At 39.4% G+C, this 20,855-nt stretch overlaps 1 protein-coding gene and 1 pseudogene across 1 annotated transcript in view; one reads left to right on the top strand and one right to left on the bottom strand.

Annotated features, from left to right (window-relative positions):
- Positions 1 to 20,855, top strand: part of SDK1 (sidekick cell adhesion molecule 1) — a 1,142,665-nt gene that overhangs the window by 1,038,149 nt on the left and 83,661 nt on the right.
- Positions 2,247 to 2,347, bottom strand: LOC122737595 (annotated as a pseudogene).

The following is a 20,855-nucleotide window of genomic DNA, read 5'->3' as shown; positions in this document are numbered from 1 at the left end:
TATTTCTTCTAAGAAATTCAGAGCATTTCATAAACATTGACTCAGACTTGTTGGAAGGAGATATAATGTTCCAAAGAGGATAGGATGTGACAGATGTTCCAGCTTTGAGTGTGACCTTTTGCAATTGAGAGTAACTTCTTTCATACATTAATTATTTAGCTAAGTGCCCCCCAAACTTTGGTTGATGGATTTCTTTGGAACAATCAAATAATATTTTCATAAAAGTGAAAAGGAAATGGAAATTTTAAGGTTTTTTCATCTATCATTAGTTTTTAAAAAAGACTAGAAACTATGGTATATCACTGATCTTTACCCCTTTCCATGCAATTTCTCATGTTCCCCTTCCCTATATGACCCCTAACTCCAATTCATTGTTCACTGGCAGATCCAACTCCCCCTCCCCCCACCTTCCCTACCTCCCACTTCACCATTCACTCCCTCCCTGTAGCTCAACCCTGCCCAGACCACCTCATTACCTACTTAGGGCCTAGACTTTTTATAGCTTTAAGTAATGATTAAATGAACCTTCTCCATTAGGTCCAATTTCTCTGCACTTCATCTGGTTACATTCCTGAGCTTTTTAGATCCCAAGACAAGTCCCGCTCTAGGGAGCTTATGTATAAAATCAGGGCAAAACAAATCATTAGTCATTACAGCATTGGACACATCATACTCAATAAATACTTGTTGAGTTGAAAGCCCATTGAGTGAGGTTTTTCCCCAACTTTCAGGACCAAGGATTAGTTTAGCCTTAGCCCTATGAAGAAGCTTTGAACATGCACTGAGACACTTTTGGCTTCCCGGCAAACCTCTGCTCAAACATTTTAATGCAAAAACGATAAGAGAACAGCAATACAAATTCTGTGCCAAATACTCGTTCTAATGATTCGTCCTTACCCAGAAAAGCTGGGATAAAAGTGATTGGAATTAATTTCCCATAGCAGGTGGTGTGGAGTAGGTGGAAAGGGATGAGACTAATAGAATAAGGTAAAAAAGCATCAGAAGATGTTTCTCACTAAACTAAAGTGATAAATTCCCTTGCGTGAAGGAGAAGGGGAAAGTGATGCCTGTCTCCATAAATGATGGTGACACTGTCGACCTTCATGCTTCAAAAGAGCTGATGCAGTGGATTTTTTGCTCCTCTTTTTAATTTTTTTCATAATGAGCTCCTATGACAGTCTCAGCAAGAAAAGGGAAATGGAAGCCAGAGTGCAGGTCTGGTAGATGGAGCCCTCTTTCTCTAGAGTTGTGTTGAATGTCAGGATGCCGGATGGACAGCACAGCTGCTTTCATCCCCTGATGTGCCAGTGGAGCCCTCATCTCCAAAGTGTCCTTCCCACTTGTCATTCAGCTATTTTCTTCCCCAAGGATTTTGTTGGGGGTGGTTTCCCCTATGTCCTGATGACTTCAGGATCCCAGAATCTTAACTTGTGAACTAGCTGAGTAAATAAGCCAGGACACTTGAATACTTGCAGTGGCAATAAATTCTTTCCTTTCAACCCCTCCCAGATGGATTTTGAAACAGAGTCAGGGCCTGCTTAGGGTCTTAAAGGCCTGGAACAATAAAAGCATTTCAACACATTGGAACTGGCAGCTACAATCACATTTCAATTGGGCCTTTTAGCTGTTTCACTTCAGTGTTCATCTCTGTTTATTATGTTTATGCATGTAAAAGGCTGTACAAAGATCGGAATTTCGACCCTGCCAGCAGAGCTGGGAGACTAACTCAACATTTTCATTCTCAACTCTGGTTTATAGCACTGTATTTAAATCTCTGAGACACCTCATACCGTGTTAGAATAAACAGTTTGTGAACCCATATATACAATCATCCCCCCACCCCTTTTTTAAACAATAAAAAGTATCACAAACTTGTTGCTGTAAAGTATCCAGGAGGTTCTAGAACCCTTCTGGGAAAAGAAAAATGGAAGTCAATTTTGGTTAAATTTTGATCCAATCCTAGATGAGACCTGATGGCTACAGGCTACGGTGTAGTAAAATAAAAGAAGAAATTACTGCTCAGAAGATGTGATTTAAGGACTGAGATAATCCTTAGGCATATGGAGAAAAAAAAAAAACCCACAACCCAGTAACTTTTAGGAAGCTTTCAATACAAGAAAGCCCAGTCCTTGTAATAAAGTGTGGTAAAGATAACTATATTCAGGGTACGCTTAAGTGATTAAGTTTTGTTGGTAGTGAAGCTGAAACAGTATTACAATTCCTCACTGTTTATACCCTGGCTCCCCACACTTTTCTTCATGAATTTTAGTGTCATTCTTGCGCAGGGTCCATGCTAATCTTCTCTGTATCGTTCCAATTTTAGTATATGTGCTGCCGAAGCGAGCACCTCCCCACAATTCTCTAATAAATTGCATAGTATAACCAATTCTACCTCCATATCCATCCCCATTTCTCTACTCACACAACTCCCAACCTAGTTGAAGTCTCTATGATCTCTCATATGGACTATTACATTGTTGTTCAGTACTGTCCAACTCTTCATGACCCCATGGACCATAGCACACCAGGCCCTTCTATCCTCCACTATCTTTCCAAGTCTGTCCAAGCTCATATTAATTTCTTCCACGACACCATCTATCCAGCTTTTATTTTATCCATCTTTTTTTTGTCCAACTTTCCTTTCACCTTCAATCTTTCCCAACATCAGGGTTTTTTCCAATGAGTCCCATCTTCTCATTATGGGACCAAAGTATAAAAGCTTTGGCTTTAGTATTTGACCTTCTAGTGAATGACCTGAAATAATTTCTTTGACTGATTTGATCTCCTTGCCGTCCAAAGGACTATGAAAAGTCTTCTCCAACATCATAATTTGAAAGTGTCAATTCTGCAACACTCAGCTTTACTTATAGTTCAACTCTTGCAGCCATATGTTGCTACTGGAAAAACCATAGCTCTGACTATACAGACCTTTGTTGGCAAAGTAATGTCTCTGCTTCTTAGTATGCTGTCTAGATTTGCCATAGCTTTCCTTCCAAAGAGCAAGCATCTTTTAATTTCATGGCTGTAGTTGCTGTCTGCAGGGATTTTTGAGCCCAAGAATATAAAATCTGACATTACTTCCATTTCTTCTCCCTCTGTTTGCCAGGAAGGGATGGGACAAGTTGCCAAGATCTTAAGTTTTTTGATATTAAGCTTCAAGCCAGCTTTTACACTCTCCTCTTTCACCCTCATCAAGAGGCTCTTTAATTCTTCTTTACTTTCTGCCATCAGAGTGGTATTGTCTGCATTTCTGAAATCATCGATGTTTTCCCTGGTAACCTTAATTCCAGCTTTTGATTCATCCAACCTGGAATTTTGTGCGATATCCTCCGCAAAGAAGTTAAATTAATAAGATGACAACATAAAGACTTGTCCTCCTTTTGTAATCTTAAACCAATTAGTTTATTCCATGTTCAGTTCTAAATGTTGCTTCTTGGGCTGCATATAGGTTCCTCAGGGGACAGATAAAATGATCTGGTACTCCTATTTCTTTGAGAACTTGTCACATTTTGTTGTGATGCACACAAAGGCTTTGAATGTCAATGAAGCAGAAGTTTTTGTTTGTTTGTTTGCTTTGTTGTTTTTTTTTTTTCCTGGAACTCCCTTGCATTCTCCATAATCCAGTGAATGTCAGCAATTTGGTCTCTAGTTCTTCTGCTTCTTTGAAAACAGTCCTGCTCTTCTGGTAATTTTTTGTTCACATATTGGTGAAGCCTAGCTTGCAGAATCTTAAGCATGACCTTGCTGACATGTGAAATGAGTGCAATTGTTTGGTAATTTGAATATTCCTTGGTATTGCCCTTCTTTAGGATTGGGATGTAAACTGATCTTTTTTAATCCAGTTGGCCACTGTTGTGTTTTCCAAATTTAGTGCCATATTTAGTGTAGTACTTTAACAGCATTATCTTTTAGGATTTTAAATAGCTCAACTGGAATTTCATCACCTTGACTACCCTTATTGTTACCAATGCTTCCTGAGGCCCACTTGACTTCATTCTTCAGAATGTTTAGCTATGGACTGACTATTGCAATAATCTCCTAATTGTTCTCCAAGCTTCTATCTTCTCCTCTTTCCAATTAATCCTCCACATAGCTCTGAAAATAATTTTCCTAAACCACAAGTCACTCCCTTGCTCAAGAAAATTCAATCACTCCCAGTTGTCATAATAAGTCCCAAGTCCTCAGCTTGGCATTAACACTCTTTAATTGGATAATAGTGTGTTTTGACAGATGCTTCATATACATTCAGGCAAAAAATATGTATTGCATCATCTACTGTGCCAGACAAAACCGGGGATGCTGTTAGTCAAGAACAAACCCCCAAACCTAAAAAAAAAAAATTCTTGAAAAAATGTTATTAAGTCACGTCAGCAGAGTAGAGAATTAGAAAAAGGTGTGGTTTCCTTTAAAATCTTTGTGAAGTTTTACATTATGTAGAGTTCAAACAAGGGTACAAGCTGAGTAGCATTCATATAGGTAGTTTGTTTGAAATGTATGTAACAGGAAAGTAATAAAATTCAGAGGAAGCCAAAAGCTGTGGAGTGTAGGAGGTAGGATCCAAGGCACAATTTTTTGAGTAGATATTAGCGTTGGGTGGGCAGACCAAAAAGACAAGGGTTTTCAGTGGCCCCAAGGCCTGGGTGGACCCAAAACCAAAACTAGGTGGGATTCCAACCATTCTTTGTAGCCAGCCTCCCTAGAGGGTCTCTGAGGTCAGCATGACCTACAATATACTTTGGGTTAAATGATTTCTAGCCACATAAAGCCAGGTTCGAACAATACTGATAAATAATAAAGCACTTCCCCCATGATGTGTAAAAGTACGAGACATGTTCCCCAGTCTAAATGGGAAGACAAGACCTCATAAGCATGTATAACAGAGTAGTGGGAGAGAAAGTCAATTTGCATTTTAATTTAATTGCATGCTACACATTTTAAAAGTATAGATTGTTGTATCAATTAATCAACAAGTATTTATTAAGTGCCTCCTAAGTGCCTGACAGTGTGCTAAATTCTGGGGATACAAATGAAATGAATGAGATAATCCCTATGCACAAGGATCTTATGTGCTAATGAAGGAGATGTATACAGAATTATTATGCTTAAATTTAGTTGTCCCAGTTTCTTCTGAAGTGTTCTATAAGTGTTCACCTTTAAATTCCTTCTGACACTAAATCAATGACCTTTTGAAATAAATAAAATTCCTTGGGTGCTCACCATAATAAAATATGTTGCTCAGGCCTGTGCAAGGTCTGGATTCTATAAAAGTTAAATAACACAACTCAACAATACAAGAACTGTTGTAAGACAATATGTGATTAATTGCTAAATGACTTATACAGGCAATCAGTACTAAGAGTTCAGAGGAAGGAAACATGATCAGTGTGGGCTGGGAAATCTATGTGAAATCCAAATTCAGCAAACATTTCTTAATTGCCTCTTGGGTGCCATATACTTTGCTTAGTCCTGAGGATACAGAGACTAAGGGGATTTAATTTCATATTCTCTGCCCTCAGGAAGTTGACATTGCAGTGGGGGCAGAGGGGAGAAATATGACGTGTACAGAGAAAAGTATAATGTAAGGTAGATAGTGAAGGGGCAATGGAAAGAACACACCATGTGCTCTAGGTGAAGAGGGAAATTTGATCTGGGGGATCAATGAAGACTACTTAGAGAAGGGAGTGATATGGGATGGAATTTGGGGTCAAATTGAGCGTGAGTTATCCCAAAAGAATTATAAGACTTAGTGATTCAATTTCCCAAGTTTTATTGCAATACCATGGGTGATCACAGGGAGAGAACCAGAAAAATGGAAAGGTATTTCTCGAAAAGTGAAAGAAAAGACAGTTATATTTATAGTATGGCTAAATTGATTAACAGTATCATAATGATCTCTACCTTGGGGAGGTACAGGGAGGGCCTGTCCTACTCATTATAATAATCTCCACTTTAGGGAGGTACAGGAGAGGGTTTATCTTAATTTGAAGTTCCTAGGGTCCTAAGCCAACCCCTGAGGTGGGTACCTTTTTCAGTGGAGGTGTGTTTTTGGAGTTTACAGGTCATAAGGTGAATCTGGGGACAAATTTGGCCTTTTCTGCACATGTCTCTTTCTGGTTCCCATGCTTACTTTCAAAACATCTTCATTTTTCTTTTATTTCTTGTCTAAATTTCTATAGCCTGTCATTGTTATAGTCTCTGGTCTTCATGGCCTCTCTCCCTCTGTTCCCATCATGGGTACTGATTTATGTGGGTAAGAGAACTTAGCATCCTGACTTGTAAGTTATCCATTAGCTGGGATCTGAATCCCTCTTAGAGCTAGTATCTGAATTAGAGCTTGGGTCTTAGGTTTTTCTGTTAACCCCTTTTTTGCCTCCTACATCACGAGGACCTGAGCTAAACTTTGAAGGGAGATAGGCGTTCCTGAAGGCAGGCATGGGGAAGGAGAGCCATCCAGATGTGGAAGACAGAAGCCTATGAATGACTTTTTTTTTCTTTTTTTGTGGGGCAATGAGGGTTAAGTGACTTCCCCAGGGTCACACAGCTAATAAGTGTCAAGTATCTGAGGCTGGATTTGAACTCAGTTCCTCCTGAATCCAGGGCTGGTGCTTTATCCACTATGCCACCTAGTTGCCCCAGAAGCCTAAGAATGGAATTGGAAAATCACTCATCAGCTTTAGGGACTTATCTATTTTAGCTAGAACATGAAAATATATAAAGAGAAGTCAATTGCAGTAGGGCCAGGTCAGTAGATTGGAGTCAGATTGTGGAAAACGTGAAATGCCAAGGTAGGGATTTTATCCTATGGGAAACAGGGATTCACTGAAGGTTTTTGAATGGAGGTATGACAGGATCCAATCTATATGTTAGGCAGACTGTGAGAAGGATGCGTAGTAGAAGAAGAAAGTGAGGGCTGTTTAGAGAGTTTGGCTTCTACTTGGGTGGTAGTTTAGTTGCTTCTCACTAGTACCAGGACTGGAAATTTATTCTCTCTTCCCACCTTATTTTTCTGATTCCCTATACCCCCCACAAAGTAGCATTATGAAGTTATAATGCAAAATTCTTGAAATCAAGAAAACTGGGTTTTGGGGTTCTGTGTGTGTGTGTGTGTGTGTGTGTGCGCATGCGCATGTACACATATGTAGGGGAGAGAGAAGTTTGGGGAAAATTGAAATAGATGTAACACTTGTAATTTTGTGTCTCATCCTGATCTAAGGTCGCTTTATTAGTTTAGGAAGATATACATATACTTTTTTTTTTTTGGTGAGGCAATTGGGATTAAGTGACTTGCCCAGAGTCACACAGCTAGTAAGTGTTAAATGTCTGAGGCTGGATTTGAACTCAGGTCCTCCTGAATCCAGGGCTGGTGCTCTATCCACTGCACTACCTAGCTGCCCCGATATACATATACTTCATGTTGTTTGGTTTGTTTATGAAACTGATCATGTGTGATACATTTAGTATTTTATATTCTCCTAAATTTCCGCCATATACTATTTAATATTTTAGATATTTGTATATCTATTTTATCTTCCCTATTGTACTGTAAGCTTCTTTTTTTGTTGTTTTTGTGGGACAGTGAGGGTTTAGTGACTTGCCCAGGGTCACACAGCTAGTGTCAAGTCTGAGGCTGGATTTGAACTCAGGTACTCCTGAATCCAGGGCCAGTGCTATATCCACTGTGCCACCTAGCTGCCCCCTGAACCATAAGCTTCTTAAGGTCAGGGGTAATGTTCCCATCTTTGCATCTTTCCCAGCACCTAGCACAAGGCTTTGCACATGACAATAATTATTATTATAATAGCTAGTTAGCATTTATATAAGTCTTGAAGGTTTTCAAAATGATATAAAAATTTTATCTCATTTGATCCTCACAGCAAAACCACTGGGAGGTAGGTGCTATTATTATCTTCATTTTACGGATGAAGAAACCTATCCAGAGTCAGCGTTCCTCAAGTCTCTTTGAATTACAATCCATCTTCCATTCATCCTCCAAAGTTATTTCTTTTTTTAAGTGAGGCAATTGGGGTTAAGTGACTTGCCCAGGTTCACACAGCTAGTAAGTGTCAAGTGTCTGAGGCCGGACTTGAACTCAGGTCCTCCTGACTCCAGGGCCGGTACTCTATCCACTGTGCCCCCCAAAGTGATTTTTCTAAAGCACATGTCTGATGATATTATCTGCCCCCTACTCAATAAACTCCAATGGCTAGCACCTCCAGAATTAAATAGAAAATCATCTGTTTGGCATTCAAAGCCTTTTATAACCTATCACCCTCTTATCTTTCCAGTCTTCTTATATCTTACTCTTCACCCTATACTCTTTGATCCTGGATCAATGACCCTGACCTCCTTGCTATTCTACAAACACACTCCATCTCTCAGCTCTTGGCATTTTCTCTGGCTGTCCTCTATCTATGGAACATATTCCACCCTCTTTTATTTAGCCACTTGTCCTATATATGGCTTGTTTGTACATATTCGTTTGCTTATTATCTCTCTTATTAGACTGTGAGCTCCTTGAGGGTAAACACTGTCTTTTGCCTCTTTTTGTATCCCCAGTGTTTAGCATGCTTAATGACTGATTAACTATCCATTATGCCACCTGTCTCAGTAATAAAAATAGGTGCTCAGAGAATATTTTCAGGTGAATGAATGAATTTAGAAAGGCCTCAGGAAAATAGAATCCAGTAAGGAATTTTTATTAGTTTCTCCTCTTCAAAATTTAAAACCAATAAAAAACAACTTGAAAAAAATCATTCATGCTTTTCCTATAAGTTGAAGAAGGAGTTCCATTCTCCTGTTTCATCTCTCCTACTAGACTCAACTAAAAAAGGAAAAAGCACCACAGCATAATGAAAGGAACATCGAACTAGGCATTAGATGGCTATCTATATTCTAAGTGTAGGATCAAGGATTTAAAGCAGAAAGAGATCTCAAAGGTCAAGTAGTCTTATTCCCTTATTTAAAGATGAGGAAACTGAGACTCGAATGGGTAAACGACTTGTCTCTGGTCATAAAGAGAATAATTGGCAGACCCAAGATCTGAACTGAGGTACTCTGACTCCAAATAGAGGCCTCCTCTGTTGTACCCTCCCCACTGCTGAAAACTTCATGCAGACCATTATGAATCAACAGCCTCCTAGTCCAGCCTGTTAACTAGTTTCTCCTCTCTGCTTTTCTCTAATTCATCCTTTCCTCCTGATGCCAGATTCATCCTCCTTAAGTAGCTATTACATTATGCTACCCACCTGCTAAAGTATTGCTACCCACAGGATAAAGTATTGATTCCTCAATCTGGTAATCTAGGCCTCTCACGGACTTGTCCCAACCTACATTTCCAACCTTTTCTTCCTCTATGATACCATATACACTCTCCACTCTAGCAGATCAGTCTTCTCCCAAACATACCTCTGCTTCTTCCTTCCCTACATGCCATTGGCCGATACTATGTCTTTCCTCTACCTAATATCTACTTTTAAATCCAAGTCATCCCAACCCGTGAAGCCTTCCATGATTACAAAAGTCCTTAGTGATGTCTCCTTCCTCTAATACCCTGTGACACATATTGCTTCTTCTACATAAGTATTTAATCACAGACTGCCATATTCTTATTTTATATGTCATAAGATCTGTCCTAAGCAGCTAAATGGCATAGCGGATAGAGCAATGGATTTGGAGTCGGCATAACATGATTTCAAACTCTGCCTCAGCAACTTACTAGCTTCATGACCTTGAAAAAGTCACTTAAACTCTCCTAGCCTCAATTTCCTCATCTGTAAAATAGGAATCATAATAGCCCCTACCTCACAGGGTTGCTATGAGGATAAAATAAAATAATACTTGTAATCATTTTGCAATCTAAAAGTCCCACATAAATGCTAGTTTCCATTTTTGCAGTTATTATTTTATTTGTTAATATTTTTTATTTCAATAATTGGATAGCAAACTGGAGGTCACCAGCTGTGTCATACTTTTTCTTTTTCACAGCAGCTAGCACAGTGCTAGGCACATACCTCTCTACCACTACCTAGTTATATGAACTTTAGCAAATCACTCTGCTTTTGGGGTTGATCCTCAATTTCCTCACCCATAAAATGAAGGGATTGGACTAAATGATCTCTGTGGGCTCCTTCAGTTCTATGATTCTATGTATTAACAGATCTTTGAGGAGATAATTCAAAGTACTTCTGCCTACCATAGTTTCTTATTCTATGTTGCCATTCCCCACTGGCTGAAAAAAAATCACATAAGAAGACTCTGAATCCCAATATTTCAAACAAACAAACAAACAAACAAAAAACCAACCAACAACAACCAAATACAACTTTTTTAAAAAAAATTTGGCCAAATGGGTCCATAGAACATTGAATATTCTCTTTTGTACAGGTTTGTGGAATACTTTTTTCCCCATTAAACTTCAAGGACAATCACAAATCCAGCTATTCCTGGACCACAGCTCATTCCTCCCCCTACATTGCACCTGTCTCAATTTCTATGCCAAGTTTAAGTGTTGAGCCTAATTTTAGAGGAGAAAACTGCTTTAATTGAATAAGCCCCCAAATTCGAAACCTTTTATCTGCTGAGCTGAGCTTATCTTGGCAGATCTTGGCAGCCGAAATAAAACAATGTCCAAGTAAATCCTTGGAAGAAATGATCTAATGTGAAGATGTCAGAAACAGATTGGTGCAAGTCTGTGGAGACAGCATTACAATGTCAAGACCAAAAAAAGCCTAAATCTATGGATGTTTTTCCTACTGTCAGAGCAAGTTACATTATGGTTGGAAAAAAGAAATAGACAAGATTTTTTGTTTTGTTTTGTTTTGGGGATTTTGGGGGGTAAATTTTATACTTGTCTAAATGTACCAGATGGGTTCATCCAGCATTCTGAATTCTTCCTTGTTGCATCTATGAGACTGGTATTTTCCTATTCTCCTATTATTTTCTAACACAAATTGCAAAACTGGATGATGTGATACTTTTGATAGCTCTTCAAAGATGGATGGTGATTCCATAATAGAGTTTACTGAACTTCATGTTGCTGTGGACATAACATGAAGGATGCTGAAGCTACAACCAAGAGAGTTCTTGAAAAGATAATAATAGTAGTTAGCATGTATATATCATTCTAAGGTTTTTTTAATTAAATTTTTTTTTGGTGAGGCAATTGGGGTTAAGTGACTTGCCCAGGGTCACACAGCTAGTAAGTGTCAAGGGTCTGAGTCTGGATTTGACCTCAGGTCCTCCTGAATCCAGGTCTGGTGCTCTATCCATTCTGCCACCTAGCTGCCCCATTTTATGGTTTATGAAATGCTATACAAATATTTTCTTATTTTATCCTCACAATGATGCACCCAGTAGATAGGTGCTATTATTATTCTCTTTTTACAGATGAGGAAACTGAGGCAGGGAGCAGTTAAGGGACTTGCCCAGGGTCATATAGATATTGAGTGTCTGAGGATGGAATGAAGTTAGATCTTCCTGACTCCAAGTCAGGGTAGGCAAAGATAGACATATGGTGGTTAGATGATAGAGATAGATTGATGGCTAGATGGGGGGAAGGAGGGAGGGAGGGAAAGAGGGGGAGAGAGAGAGAGAGAGAGAGAGAGAGAGAGAGAGAGAGAGAGATTGAGAGAGAGAGAGAGAGAGAGAGAGAGAGAGAGAGAGAGAGAGAGAGAGAGAGAGATTGAGAGATTGATTTTATAGGAAGAGATATATACATGTTTATTTGTGGCTTCAGGAGTAAGACAGCACCTCCCCCCCATCTCTGAATGGCTGGAAGTCTCTGATTTCTATAGGAGGACAGATAGATATTTCCAAAGGACTTAAGACAAGAATAAATGAAATGTATATATACGCATATGTATGTGTGTGTTTATGCATGTGTGTATGTGTGCATATGTATGTATAGGACTGGACCTATGATTTTTTTGCCTATCATATAGGTATCAGGAACTCCCAAAGAAGAAATCCCTTCTGCCAATGTAGATCAACAGGTCTTTGCAATTTATATTTTTGCCTAGGGGGTGAAAGGTTAAGTGTCTTGCCCAGAATCACATAGCCAGGATGTATCAGAGGCAGGACTTTCCGACTCCAAGGCCAGCTACCTACCTACTACACCATCACTTCTCATTAGCCAATGTATAACCCCTTACAAGTCATAGATCCTCTTGATTAAAAGTATAACACAGAATATAGGGATATAGGGTATAAGTCTTCACTCAGTTGTATCCTCTAATTGCAGGGGTGTATAACCTGGGGTCCATACATTTCGGTTTTAAAAATGTTTTGATAATTATAATTCAGTAAAACTGGCTTCCTCTGAAAGCCTATGTATTTTATTTTATGCTTTTATTCTGAGGGATCTCTCTCCATCTCCCTGATGGCCAGAGGGATCCATGACATAAAAAAGCTTTTGCCTAATGGGAAATATAGGGGTAGGGGATTTAAACCTGTTCAGCCAATGCAAACACTGGCATGCAGCCCGCCTTTCCTCTTTATTATTTATTTTTTATGTTTTATTTTCAATTCTAAAATCTCTCCCTCCTGCCCACTCTTCTTCACTTATTGAAAAGGCAAAATACAGTACTCATTATACATAGGAAGTCTTACAAAGGCAGATTTTCACATTAGCCATGTTGTAAAAGGGGGTAAAAGCAAGAAAAAGAAGGTGAAAGAAAATATGCTTCAATTTGCCTCAGAGCTCATCAGCCTCTCTCTGAAGGTGGATAGCAATTTTCATCATGAGTGCTTTTAATGGTCATGCATCGTTGTATTGATTAGAATAGCTAAGTCTTTCAACAGTTGAATATTTGTTACAATATTGTTACTGTTACAGTGTTCCCTTGATTCTGCTTACTTCAATTTGGATCAGCTCAAATAAGGTCTTCCCATGTTTTTTTTTCCTGAAACAATGCCCCTCGTTATTTCTTAAGCACAGTAGTATTCCATCACAATCATATTACCACAACTTGCTCAGCCATTGCCAATTGATAGGCATCCGCTCAGTTTCCACTTTGCCCCCAGCAAAAAAAGCTGCTATAAATGTGTTTGTACTTTATAATTCTTTTTCTTGGTCTCTTCGGCGTACAGACCTAGTAGTGGTATAGCTGGGTCCAAGGGTATGCAGTTTTATAGCCCTTTGCAGCCTCCTCCTTTCAATTCAGTTCCATGACTAGCCCTAGAATGGCTAGCAGTTCTCCTCATCTCCACACAGAGAAGCATGCAAAAGGAACTGCATGAAGAAACTTCATCCTTCTGAGGTAACAGACAAGATAGGAACTGCTTGTAAGAAAGCACACACACACACACACACACACACACATACACACACACACAAACTGAGCATGACTAGTCACCAAACATGGCAGATTCTCAGTTCAGGGGGAATTTGCTAACAGCATACACAACCTCTCCAAGATACCTTTCAGGGAATCTAGGAGGGAACTAACATCATATCGGAGTAAGCCAGTGGACCCCTCATCCCTGACTTGCCTTTCAAGGTAGTTTGTTCAGAACCCATGATTCCCTTAATCAGTCACAGACAGTGATGATGATTCTGCTAGCTAGTTATGCTTTAGGAGCAAGACAGCATTCCCGTCTCTGAATGGCTGGAAGTCTCTGATTTCTGTAGGAGGACAGATAGGTATTTCCAAAGGACTTAAGACAAGAATAAATGAATCCCTTTAAATCCCTTCTCTACAACACATATACATCCTTCAACAAGAACAAAGATTCCTGTGTAAACACTTAAAATATTTAGAATGTTAGGTTTTAAAAAGATTTGGAGATAGTGGTGCAAAAGCCTTAACTATGGTGCCATTTAGCATGACCTAATTGTGAAAAACAGACTAGTTGATGTCTTGCAAGATCTTTTTTTCCCCCAGAGGTAGCCAACACCCTTCCTTCTACATCCTTCATATTTTGGCAAGGATAGAGAAGGCCAGGATATATAAAATGCCCAACCTTAGCGGACTTTCCTCTGAGGGACACGCCATCTAGATCAAATATCCACTTTATTCTGATATTAGCCAGTCATGAAGTAGTAATTTGATCTACAGTGGGTTACTGTCTCTCATTCCTAGGCCTTAGGCCATAGGGCCTATGTCCTTGCACCAAATTCTAGAAGAGTGCCCTGAATAAGATTTCCATTTCAGTTTGGGTTTGTTTTTTGTTTTTTGTTTTTAACTGAAATCCCTACAGTGCAGATCACAATCATGACTGTCAAACACTTTAAAAATACAAAACACCATTTAGTGTTAAGTACTTGTTATGATCACACATGTCCCAAAGCCAAGAAGGCAGTAAGCCAGCCTCTTTATTAAGCCTGGCTGCTTGATATTATTTCTCTCCTCTAGAAAGTGGTTCACAGCACCTTCCAATTTAATATGTGTGAATGTAATTAATGTGCTGTTTACCCTCTCTTCCAATCATTAATAAAGATCTTTAAGTAAAAAGTAGGTTTAACCCAGACCATGAAGCTTCTCATTTAGTGCCCACACAAAATAAGCAACTGCTCAGTGTTTGTTGTTGTTGTTTAGTCATTTCAGTCATGTCTGACTCTTTGTGACCCTTTTTAGGGGATGTTTTCTTGGCAAAGATACTGGAGTGGTTTGCCATTTCCTTCTCCCAGCTCATTTACAGCTGAGGAAACTGAGGCAAATAGGATTCAGTGACTTGCTGAGGGGTCACACATCTAGAAAATGTCTGAGGCCAAATTTGAACTCAGGTCTTCCTGATTCCAGGCCTAGGATTCTATCCACTACTCTACCTAGCCTGCTATTTATATCCCTCAGGGCTCACTGACATACCTGGCATTCCTGTAGCTCCCTATTGCAAACAAGCACTGTGGCTTTCTTCATCACAGGAGCATCTAAATTTGATAAACCTTATTGAGTGTCTCCTCTGTACAAGGTACTATACAGTGAACCTTTGGGAAGGTTCAGAAATGAATAAGACAAGTATTTGCTCCTCATGGGAACTTACAGATAGAAAAAATCTCACAGGAGCCTAACTCTAGAGATGAAATGTCCCTCTGTGAGAGTTATTTTAATAAGTAATTCTTGGAGATTTGATCCTGATTTCCCCCATTCCAAAGTCTTTTTTTTTTTTTGTGGGGCAACGAGGATTAAGTGACTTGCCCAGGGTCACACAACTAGTAAGTGTAAAGTGTCTGAGCTGGATTGAACTTAGGTCTTCCTGAATCCAGGGCCAGTGCTTTATTCCACTCTGCCAACTAGCTGCCCCTCAAAGTCCTTCTTGGTAAAATAAAGTCAACTCTACGTGATCTTGGTCAGGGCTATAAATCTATAAGACAAAGTCCAAACTTTCCTTAAACCCTGGTCACATTATAAACTTTCAGGAATCTTAATTAGATAAGATGATCCTTCTAAATCCTTGTCAGGGCAAGAAAATTTGGTCTGGGGTGAGGAGTAATAATTAGCCCTAGGTGGTGGGTGTCTGCTATCACACTTCATTTTAATATATAGCCTACCTCCTCTTCAAGACCCCACCTCTAATAGGGTCTTTAGTCTGAGAGAGATGCCAAATGACCATCCTTCTAACATCTTGCTGGCAGATTAATAAAATGATTAAATTACCTCAAGACTATGTCTCTCATTTTTTTAATCGTCATACCTCAGAAGCCAACTAGTCCAACCCCGTTATTTTTATAGTTGAACAAACTGTGGCCTGTGGAAGTTAGGTGACTTGTTGGGCTCAGTATCAAAGGTGAGATTTCCATCCAGGTCCTCTGATTCCCAAATCCTTGTTCTTTTCACTCTTCCATGCCAATCCCTCATGTTTTCAACCCCTCTTACCCTTTCATAGACTCAAGATATCATCAGAAGTTTTATAAACTCTTAGGTGTAAGCTCCTACTAAAATTTAAGCTTCATGAGGCCAGTGATTGTTCTCTACCTAAACTTTGTATCTCTCCCAACACTTAGCATAGAATTTTATATACTTTCAGTGTTTAATAAATGTTTGCACATTTGATGTTCATTATTGTCTTGTGGCAATAGTTTCAAATACACCCCTGGGAGGAAATCATCAGGCAGGTGGCATGTATAAACAAATACTTGTCTGAAAGAGGAGACTAGGTGGTTGGATAGGTTCCCAGAAACCACAGATATTCATGTAGATTCTCTCTCCAACTTCCTAACCTCCCCATACTCCAGGCCTTGATGACTATTATCAGCTGCCTTCTCTACTACTAATGAACAATACTATAGCATGTTTCACAATCATACTGACTGGGTAAATTTCAAATTCATAGCATCAATTTCATGGGTTCTAGGTGAAGCAAGCAAGGTAGTCCTATTATAAACCTTTTCTTCCCTCCAACCCATGATGCCTGCTCCTCCCCAGCTAAGAACCTTGCCTCCTGAAAAAACTGAGGCCATCTGATGTGAGCTAGCTCTTTTAACATTTTCTTAATCTCAAAAGCCTTTGACATCACCTCCCCCTCTCTTACTCCTCCTCCTAATTTCTTTTCTTTTCTTTTTTTTTTTTGTGAGGCAATTGGGGTAAGTGACTTGCCCAGGGTCACACAGCTAATAAGTGTCAAGTGCCTGAGGCTGGATTTGAACTCAGTTCCTCCTGAATCCAAGGCCAGTGCTTTATCCACTGCACCACCTACCTGCCCCCTCCTCCTCCTAATTTCTAATTGAAAGGTAGCCCTTTTTGCCAAGGCCAACCTTCTAAATGTGCATTTGATAAACCTCCCCTCCCATCTACTCCCCCAGATTACATCTTCAGTCATTGTCTGTCTTTCTCCCTCTTTCCCTATCTCTCTGCCTCTGTCTTTCTCTGTCTCTAGCTGGCTGTCTCTGTCTCTCTAGCCCTGGACTCAGGAAGACCCAGATACTTACCAGCTGTGTAAGCACAGCCCTGGGCACACAGGATCATTTAATTGCTGTCTGTCTAAGTTTCCTCAACAGTAGAATGGAGGGGGAAGCTAGGTGGCACAATGGATAAAACACTGGGCCTGGATTCAGGAGGATCTGAGTTCAAATCCAGCCTCAGACACTTGACACTTACTAGCTGTGTGACCCTGGGCAAGTCACTTAACCCCAGTTGCCTCACAAACCCCGCCAAAAAAAAAAATGAAACAAAAAACCAAAAACAAAAACAGTAAAGTGGAGATGATAATTACACCTAACTCCTAGATTTGTTGTGAGAATTAAATTAGACGATATTTATAAGGCACTTAGCACAATTCCTGGTATACAGTAGGTACTTTAACAAATAGTTTCCTTCCTTCCTTCCTTATTCAGTCTACTACAATGGCTTGCTATTACTTCTAGTATAGAATAAAAAAATCCTTTGTTTAGCTTTTAAAATACTTCACAGTCTTGCCCCAACCTATCTTTTCAGCCTCAGTGAATATTAATGTCCCTCCTGTAGTTTGTGATCTAGCTAGACTAGTCTATTTTTTCCTCACTTCTATCTCATTTGCACTGACCATCCTCCATTCCTGGGATGTACTCCCTCCTTAGTTCCATCTCAAAGAACTGTGATCTTTCTTTTAAATTCAGCTCAAGAATCATCTTATTTAGGAAGTCTTTCCCTATTTCCCCAACTGCTAATGCTCTCCACCCCAAATTGCCTTGTATTAAACTAGTGGTGAGTGTGTGTGTGTGTGTGTGTCTGTTGTGTACACACATTTATGGATATAGTTACATATAGATTTCTTAACTTCATAATTGTATTGTATAAATTTATATGTATTCTTGTCTTTCCATTAGGATGTACGATCCTTCCAAGTAGGGATTATTTCATTCTTTGTACTTGTATCCTTAACACTTGACATGATCCATAGGGGATTTGGTGACAGCTACTGCCAAGCCAGGCTTCATAGTCAACCTCTGGACTGCAGTATTGCAAGTATCTTTTTTGGTGGGGAGAAATCAGTTTCTTTCTCTTCTTTCTTTCTTTCTTTCTTTTCTTTCTTTCTTTCTTTCTTTTCTTTCTTTCTTCTTCTTTCTTTCTTTCTTTCTTTCTTTCTTCTTTCCTTCTTTCCTTCCTTCCTTCCTTCCTTCCTTCCTTCCTTCTTCCTTCCTTCCTTCCTTCCTTCCTTCCTTCCTTCCTTCCTTCCTTCCTTCCTTCCTTCCTTCCTTCCTTCCTTCCTCCTTCCTTCCTCCTTCCTCCTTCCTTCCTTCCTTCCTTCCTTCCTTCCTTCCTTCCTTCCTTCCTTCCTTCCTTCCTTCCTTCCTTCCTTCCTTCCTTCTTTCTTTCTTTCTTTCTCCTTCTTTCTTTTTCTTTTTCTTTCTTTCTCTTTCATTTCTCTCTTTCCCTCCCTCTCCCTCTCCCTTCCTTCCTTCCTTCCTAACACACCTCTATCTACCTTGGCAAGAGGACCTTGAAAATATTGGAAGATCAGCACTTGAGACCGAAGCATAATCCTGAACCCTTAGGCGTATTGAATGAGAACACAGAGAAAGTGTCACCATTAATCTCTGGAAAAGGAAAAAGAAATGATTTGTCTTATTCCCTATGACTTTTTACACTCAACATAAGTTAGGCTTCAGAGATGGCCTTTCCCCAGGATTCCTAGAGCCAGACTAAAGTGGGGAAAGAGAAAGGTGGCCTGATAAACATATAGGATTTTCTTCTTTAATCCCACAACTGTCACTAAAAGAGGAAGAATGTAAACGGACACATACTTATATTGTTATTTTTACTCTTTCAATTGCTAGTGCTGGGATTTGGACTTTTAACATCTGAGAATGACAAAAATGCAGAGCAGGGATAGACTTCAGATACCATCTGGTCCAAAACTCCTGCATTTGATGGAAGAGGTAAAAGAGGTCCATAGAGGGAAAGAACTTGCCCAAGGTCACACATAAGAAGTTACTGGCAAAGCTTTGATGAGGACACAGGCTTCCTAATTCCCAGTCCAGGACTCTTTTTAGTTTTATACTAAATCTGAGGCAGGGTTGGGAGTGTTTTAGAATTTGTTTGTTTTAATAATTAGTGATCCTTAGTGGGAGAATGAAAAAGAAGACTCATCTGCTGAAAAAAAAATGTAAATAAAAGGAAGGAAAAACTTGTATAATGTGGATTTCTGCTTTACTTCACCACCTCCCCCCCCCCCCCCCCCCCGCCATGTGTTTTAATTGCTTACTGTTTGTTGGAACAACGAAAAAGAGCTGCAACATTTCTAGCTGTTTTAGCTCCCCCTAGTGACAATTAAAGCCAATCTAAGAGCCTATTAAATAGCATTAGCAAGGCTCTGGATCTGTATGAGTTTGAAAACATACGTTTATAATGAAGAGTAAATGACAGTAATTAAAGAAAAATTAATTTTCCCTTCTGAGTTTCATAGGGTTGTAATCCCTCATCAGTGCCATTCAGTGGGATATTTCAGTAATGTATTATTGTAACACAAGATTAATAATGAAGTCATGAAAACAGCAGGCGACTTAAAAGCGTTTTCTGGGCTATTCACCCACTGCTCCCAATGAAAAGTGATACAAGCATCCAGGATCCAGATGACATCTGAACTTCCATGCTACTCTAAAGCTGCAGTACATATTCTAATGATCACTTAGTGCCCTGATACTTAGTAAGTCACTGCTAAGAAGGTTAGACCCAGAATTTGTCTTGCCCTAAGTCCTGGGGCTCCTCCAGACACTAAAACATCTCACAACTCCAGCATTGTCCTACCTAAGCATCATAAGCACTTGGTTTCTCATTTTACTTGCTGTTCAGACACAGTCTTGAGCACTGAGGACATCTTATTGGTGATGCACACATAAGGAATGAGGCAAGTAAAACAGCTATGGATATTTTTATTTATTTATTTATTTGTTTGTTTGTTTGTTTGTTTGTTAGTTAGTTTGTTTGTTTGTTTTTGGTGAGGCAATTGGGTTAAGTAACTTGCCCAGGTCACACATCTAGTAAGTGTTAAGTGTCTGAAGCCAGATTTGAACTCAGGTCCTCCTGACTCTAGGGCCGGTGCTCTATCTACTGCACCACCTAGCTGCCCCCACTTTTTTTAAAATTAGGGTTAATGTTCATTATCATTGTCCAGTTGTTTTTCAGTCATGTCTGAGTCTTCATGACCCCATTTGGGTTTGTTTCGTTTTTTGGCAAAGATACTGCAGTGATGTGCTGTTTCCTCTTCCAGTTCATTTTATACATGAGGAAACTGAGGCAAACAGGCTTAAGTGACTTGCAGAGGGTCATACAGCTAGTAAGTGTCTAAGGTCAGGATTGAATTCAGGAAGATGTCTTCCTGACTCCAGGCCCCAAACTCTATCCACTCTACCACCTAATTGCCCCAAATAATTAGGGTTAATATCTGTTTAAAGGAAAGGATCTGTAAAGGAAGGAGTCATATGAATAAATTAAACAACAGAATTAAGAGACATTCGCCAGGACCAAATTCCCAGAGTAGGAAAGCGTTCTCAAGCAGCAATATAACAACTGTTGCTATGGAAATGGAAAGTCTAGACTGTGATATCGTATTTACCAGAAGTTACTGATTGCTTCATAAGCATAGAAGTGACAGTAAGCAGTTGAATTAATAGTAGTAGAAGTCTCATCTTTACACCTAAAAAGAATTTTATAACATTGTAAATCTTGTTAATTTCCATCAACTGGGGAAGAAAAATTGCATGTGAATACCATGAACACTGACAGCCTTCATGGATAGTAATGTATGAGAATAATTATGACACATAGTCAGTACTTAATAAAAATTTTATTTGTCTATCTATGAAGAGAACCCCAAATGCTATATGCTATATGCTATTACATTTCCCTGGTTGAGTACTGACAGCACTGGCCTTGGGGTCTGAAGACTTTGGTCCAAATCCTGCTCTCCTCCAATTTTTTGCTACCTAACTTTGTGGCATT

The sequence above is a fragment of the Dromiciops gliroides genome, chromosome 1 (assembly GCF_019393635.1).
Source record: "Dromiciops gliroides isolate mDroGli1 chromosome 1, mDroGli1.pri, whole genome shotgun sequence".
NCBI classification, from domain to species: domain Eukaryota; kingdom Metazoa; phylum Chordata; class Mammalia; order Microbiotheria; family Microbiotheriidae; genus Dromiciops; species Dromiciops gliroides.
This window is presented reverse-complemented; position numbering and strand designations above follow the sequence as displayed.